We start from the raw sequence: 6,971 nt of genomic DNA on the forward strand, positions 1-6,971 counted from the left end.
GATGCTTCACTGTGGACTTTGTTCCTCGATTATATCATTATTTCAGTCTTTTATTTCATCCCCAGTCATTGATGTCCGCAACAAATCACTCGGTATTTTTATCTCGTGCCACCAAAAGACTTGGGGGGGGGGGGGGGGATATAGAATATTGATATTTTATGATGCAACGCGCCGTAGTGCCGCGTTTCGGTATAGACGCGTGAGGCAGGAATAGCCTCCCTTGACCTATCGGCCATACTGTCTCGACCATGTAACGGTCGCTGCGGCAATATAAGCGCTAAAGAGGTAATAATACTTTATTTTGACTGCCAGAAATCTAGTTTGTTTACATTTTAAACACTTATATTTTGTACTATTGCAATCACAACTCGAAAAGTTGTTATCTAGTTTCTTTTTTAAAAGAGCACGTGCTTATCATGGTTTCGTTGTTTTCTTTGTTGCAGTCAGTTGTCATTCGTACGAGACTGAATAGATTCTTTAAAAACACAGAAGTGTTATTGTTATTTACGTTAAAGATCCCACGATTGACAAAAGGGTCTTTCCTGGCAAAATTGTATAGGCATAGATAAAAAAAAATGTCCACCAAAATACCCGTGTGACTTGGAATAATAGGCCGTGAAAAGTAGGATATGCGCCGAAATGGCTGCGATCTGCTGGTCGATGTGAATGTGTGATGTATTGTGTAAAAAATTCCATCTCACACGGCATCAATAGATCCCTGCGCCTTGAGTCCGAGTCTGGAGATACGCGCGCGATATAAGACTTCATATAAATTCAAGCCAGAATAATGAAGTCAAAAGCCGAGGTTCAAACTGTTGTCTCGAAGTGAAACATCATCCCTACCATTGTGACGTCAGTGACATGAAGTGACGTACAGATATCTGAACTTGTCTGTACTTTTGCACTTTTATCTATCAACATTATTCTGTTGCAAGCATCACAGGCACATGAATTTAACATCGGGTAACGCATGTGTGTGTGTGTGTGTGTGTGTGTGTGTGTGTGTGTGTGTGTGTGTGTGTGTGTGTGTGTGTGTGTGTGTGTAGAGCGATTCAAAGAAAACTCTTACACCTATCTTCATAAGACTTTACATGGGAGTTTCTGCAAATGATATCCCCAGGACTTCCTTTTCTGGATTATTGTCTTTCATGACGTCATATCCGGCGTTTTGTGGAAGTTGAGGCGGCACTGTTACTAATTCTTCGATCAAATTGATTGAAATATTAATCAAACAATCTTCGACGCAGCCCGGACTATGGTATTTCATTACAGCTTGGTAGCTTAATATCTAATTACTGAGTTTGGTCATTAGAAATCTTTGAGAAATTAATCCAAAATGATTTACTGATTCCAAAAACATATACATAGGTTATGTTTTAATTAAAAACAAGCTTAGACAGTTAAAAAGAATACAGAAAATACACTGGCTTAACAATAATTATTTCTGTACGTTTTTTAAGTAAAAGTGTCATCAATTTCCTTTCCGCACACGCACAAACAGACAGACACACAGACAGACATGCAGACAGACAAACACAGTACAAGCAAACACCCCCCCCCAACCACAGACAGACAGACAGACAGACAGACAGATGCAGTGCGTTCAATTTTATTGTGTGAGTTAGACACACACACACACACACATGCACACCCCTTTGTCTTTAAACACAGCCAGTCAACGAAGTTCAAGGTTCCTGAACCGGAGCTTTCCAAACAGGCGATAAGATCAGTGTTATAAAACAAAACTTGACTAAATATAAAAACACTCCGCCCCGATTTGTTTGGTGCTCTTTTCTGACGTTTAAGTGCCGCACGTGTTGACCGTGCAAACCATTGTTTGTTTTCTTTTACTTGTTTTGATTGGTACACACACACACACACACACACACACACACACACACACACACACACACACACACACACACACACCACACACACACACACACACGCTCACTCACTTTAGCACGCACTTTCGCACGCACGCACACACACACACACACACACACACACACACACACACACACACACTCGCACGCACGCACGCATTAACAGGACTAGTGAGGGAATAGGTGTGTTTTGAGTGCAGGCGCACACACACACACGCACACACACACACACACACACACACACACACACACACACACACACGCGCGCGCACGCACGCACGCACGCACCCACACACGCACGCACGCAAGCACGCACGAACGCGCACACGCACATACACATACACACACACATACACACACGCACGCACGCACGCACGCATGCACGCGCACACACACACACACGCACGCACACACACACACACATATATATGCGCGCGCACGCACGCACACACACACGCACGGACGCACGCACGCACGCACGCACGAACGCGCGCACGCACATACACACACACACACACACACACACACACACACACACACACACACTGTCACACACGCACACACCCACATTTCACGCACACACACATACACACCTTTTTCCTAACAATATGTCTACCTTATATTTTGTGTCTGTGTGTTTGTTCTTGTACTTTGTGGGATGCAAAAAAGAGGAACAGGTAGAAATATAACTTTCACAACATTGTTTAACTATGCAGATCTATCAGCACACCTGTACATGTATAATAAATTATAACGTTATTCATTATCATTTAGATGTGTCTGTGATATCCACATTTATCAGTCTCAATGTCGACAAAGGTGGAAACATGGGCTCACGCCTCAATCTGATATGATTCAGCCTGTCGAGATAAATGAGATAAACTGGTATACAGTGTGTTTTCACGGTGCCAGATATATTAATCAAACGTCAAGAAGAAGATATAAAAGGACTGGGATACAGCAATCTGGTATCAACATATTTTTGTGAATCTGAAAAAGGTAAGTGTTCAGTGAAAGGCTTATAGGCATTGTAAGTCGGATTAGTATGTGTACACCATTGGAGTGTAACTATAATTTCATTTAAATACAGTGTTTTTGTCTTTTCTTTTCATCGTTGGTGTATAAGGTCCCCCGACTGCAATCATACGTGTATAGTTGTACCTTGTGCGTGGCAGGGTTTGTATTGGGTATACATTGTACATGTTTCAAGTGTAAATAAAGTCCACTAAGTTCCCAAATTCTCAACCTTCGTCTGTCCAAGTAGGCAATACCGACATCTCTTTCTCTTCTTCAGCTAGAAACCTCGGCTTCACCATCTCCTCAGACATGACACTCAACAAGCACATCTCCAACATCTGTAGGTCCGCATACTTTGAACTCCGCAAGATCGCAACCATCCGCCATACTCTGTCCGTTCAAACTACACACACTCTAGTCTGCTCTCTTGTTCTTTCTAAACTTGACTACTGTAACTCTCTTCTCTCTGGCTGTCCACTCTACCTCCTGCACAAACTACAGAAAGTTCAAAATTCTGCAGCACGCCTGATCCTCAAAGCACGAAAAAAAGATCATGTCACACCACTTCGCCGCACACTCCACTGGTTACCCATCCAAGCCCGCATTGAATACAAACTGTCCACTCTCTGCTTTCACTTCTTCTCTGCCTCGTCTCCTGCTTATTTCTCTGAACTTCTCACTGTATACACTCCTGCTAGACAACTCCGCTCCTCTTCTGATAGCCGCACCCTAGTCATCCCACACACAAAATCAAAAGCATATGGACAACGCACTTTTGCATTTTGCGCATCTACTCAATGGAACTCTCTCCCCTCTCACATTCGCCACTCTCAGTCAGTACAGTCATTCAAGCGAGCACTCAAAACTCACCTCTTCCAGAAACACAACTCCTAAAGTCGCAACATTTTGCCATCCTGTTCTGTAACGGTTCCATCTCTATTCAGCTTGTTATTTTGTCTTTGTTTTAAATTATTATAAATATAATTTTTCACTGCAGTAGTCCTTTAACTTTAACCCTTAGCTGTAAGCTAGATATGCACAAGTCATGTCGGTGCCACATAATGCTGACACACATGTTCCTGTGCATAGTTTATGGATAACGTGTAGTTGGGAAGTTAAGAGTAGAAATAATTAGTATTTAGTGTAGGAGGAGGGTTGGGGGTGGGTAGGGAGGGGGTGGGTATGGTTTACTTTGAGCAGGTCGGTTTCAGTTTTTTTAATAAACAATTCTAGAGAATTGTGTATCTTATATTTGAGTCTTTCGTGTTTTAGACATTGATGCATTTAATAGTTTTAACGAGTTGCCTTTTGTTTTATCATTCTGATGTTTATCTAGATGTGCTGTGTATCTTATAAGAAGTTCTTAAAAGTTTGAAGTTATTTTAGCACATAGGTTTTTTTTATGGTCTTAACAGTGAAACATGTATTACGTTATCATTAAGATTCATGCTTTGTTAGCACTAAGCAGTTGTTTTAATCAGTCTGGTTTTTTCTTGTTTTCATCTTATGAACATTCTAAATGTTAGACTAACTTATTGTCTTGTACAGAATAACAACTGTGTGAATGGTGCTATACTGAATGAAAGAGTGTGACATGAAGTTCTTGTACATCATTGTAAAGAGTGTGAATGACGTTTTAGTTTAGATGTCAAGCGCTTAGAGCAAGCCTTTTTAACGAAAGTTTTTGATTTAGCGCTATATAAATGTTCTTCTTATCTTATTATTATTAATACAATTTGGTTGCTAAACATGTTTCTTGCACCATTGGTGTATATCTATGAAGCTGGCTCTTTGCGTTATTTCAAGTTGTGTCTGGTTGTTTTATACCTGGAATGAAATGTTTACCTCAAATGTTTGCTTTATTTTGTGTATCTAAGGATTTCTCTTTTATTGTCAGTACGTGCTTCTTCTGTCCTACATGTTCCTGTATGTCTGTCTGGTTGTTTGTGTGTGCGTGTGTGTGCGTGTGTCTGTCTGTCTGTTTGTGTGTGTGTTTATCTGTCTGTTTGTTGTTTGTTTTGTCAATCAATGTGTGTGTGTGTGTGTGTGTGTGTGTGTGCGTGTGTGTGTGTGTGTGTGTGCGTGCGTGCGTGCGTGTGTGTGTGTGTGTGTGTGTGTGTGTGTGTGTGTGTGTGTGTGTGTGTGTGTGTGTGTGTGACATAACCTTACCTTACCTCACTCTGCCTCAACTTATGTGACCTTACCCTACCTGTATTTTCCAGTAGCAGTACAAAGCGATCAAGATGAACGTGAAGGTAACAGGGGTTGTCTTCTGCCTGCTTCTCCTCGTGGCTGTCAGCTTGTCGTCTGAACATGATGACACTCTCATTGACCTGGAGGTAAGCAAACACACTGCCCGACAGACACACACACACACACACACACACACACACACACACACACACACACACACACACACACACACACACACACACACACACACACACACACACACACACACACACACACACACACACACACACACACACACACACACACACACACACACACACACATACACACATACACGTAGTTGTCGGGGGGCAATTGTCCATATACGAATGTCTTGCGGATGTATTACGTACGTTGCGAGTGTTGCGAGTGTTGCGAGTGCTTGTAAAAAAAAAGTAAAAAAATTCGCATTGTTCGTAATAATGCTCTTAAACTGTGCCGAATTGCTCTTGGGAATAGAATTCGCCAATAATTCGTAATGATCGGGACATGGTCGCAAGACATTCGTAAATGTTCTTAGCCATTCGCCACCATTCGTCTCTTGTTGCGAATATTGGCAACATGCTTCTAATATTCGCAAAGCACTCTTTCGCAACGTACTCGTAAGTATTCGCAAGCCATTCGTAATCATCGTAAAGGTATTTGTAGCGCTCGCAAGGCATTCGCAATGATCGGTAGACATTCGCAAGCACTCGCAACCATTCGTAAGACATTCGCAAGAAATGTGTACATGAACATGTTGTATTTGGCACACACAAAAAGAGACGAATGGACAGGAAAAATAATGACCATTCGAAGCTTTACGAATCCTTGCGAATGTCTTACGAATGGTTGCGAATGCCTTGCGAGCGTTACGAATACAAAGAGATTATTACGAATGTCTTGCGAATACTTACGAGTACGTTGCAAAAAAGTTAAGAATATGACTTCCTTGTGAATATTAAGAACATGTAATGTTCGAAACAAGAGATGAATGGTGGCGAATGGTTAAGAACATTTACGAATGTCTTGCGACCATGTCCCGATCATTGCGAATTATTGGAACATTCTATTGGTCAGGGGAATTCGGCACAGTGTAAGAGTAGCATAAGTTTCACGAATCTAGAGCTCAACCCACTGGGCAATTTAAGCCCATCGGTTTGGTTTTTCTATTTTGGATTTACAAAATCATGTGGCATATTTTATTTAAAATTTCAGGAGGAACGCTTTGAAAGATCACCTTTTGAATGTGAGTATACTAGAATTGTGTGTGTGCGTGTGTGTGTGTGTTTATGAGTGTGGCTGTGTGTGTGTTTATGTGTGTGTGTGTGTTTGTGTGTGCATGTGTGTGTGTGTGTGTGTGTGTGTGTGTGTGTGTGTGTGTTTATGTGTGTGTGTGTGTATGTTTGTGTGTATATGTGTGTGTATGTGTGTGTATATATATGTGTGTCAGTGTGTGTGTGTGTGTGTGTGTGTGTGTGAGCATGCAAAACCCACCAACCGGGTTTATGTATATGTTCACACAGTACCAACTGGGGCTAAAAAAACAAGTGGGTTCCACATTTTGGAACCCAGTTGTTTTATTCTTGATTCGTAACAACCAGGTTCCAAACGACTCAGAAAACAAGTTTTAGCAAAAAATATTTTTTTTTTTTTTTTACGGAAAGAATGCCATATTCAAGATGATGACACTCTTTCCGTCAAAATTCCGTGCCCTATAGGCTACGAAATAGGTCAAATTTTATGCCTTTTTTAGTGTCAAATTCGTCCATGCCGGAGCGGATACTGCAGCCAGTGCGGTTGTAGTGCAAGCGCACTACAAAGACACTGCGCGCAGTGCCGTTGTAGTCCAAGTGC

General features: G+C 41.6%; 1 long non-coding RNA gene across 4 annotated transcripts in view; it reads left to right on the forward strand.

The window, feature by feature from the left end:
- Nucleotides 1-2,855: 2,855 nt before the first annotated feature.
- LOC138956272 (uncharacterized) overlaps nt 2,856-6,971 on the forward strand; it is a 5,411-nt gene continuing 1,295 nt past the window's right edge. Inside the window, exons 1-3 of one of the 4 annotated variants that reach the window (XR_011452576.1) lie at nt 2,856-2,885; nt 5,126-5,242; nt 6,333-6,363. This is a non-coding gene — a long non-coding RNA (uncharacterized lncRNA). The other 3 variants (XR_011452579.1, XR_011452577.1, XR_011452578.1) reach the window with 3 other exon arrangements.

This window comes from Littorina saxatilis, unplaced genomic scaffold, assembly GCF_037325665.1.
Source record: "Littorina saxatilis isolate snail1 unplaced genomic scaffold, US_GU_Lsax_2.0 scaffold_316, whole genome shotgun sequence".
In the NCBI taxonomy this organism is placed as follows: Eukaryota; Metazoa; Mollusca; class Gastropoda; order Littorinimorpha; family Littorinidae; genus Littorina; species Littorina saxatilis.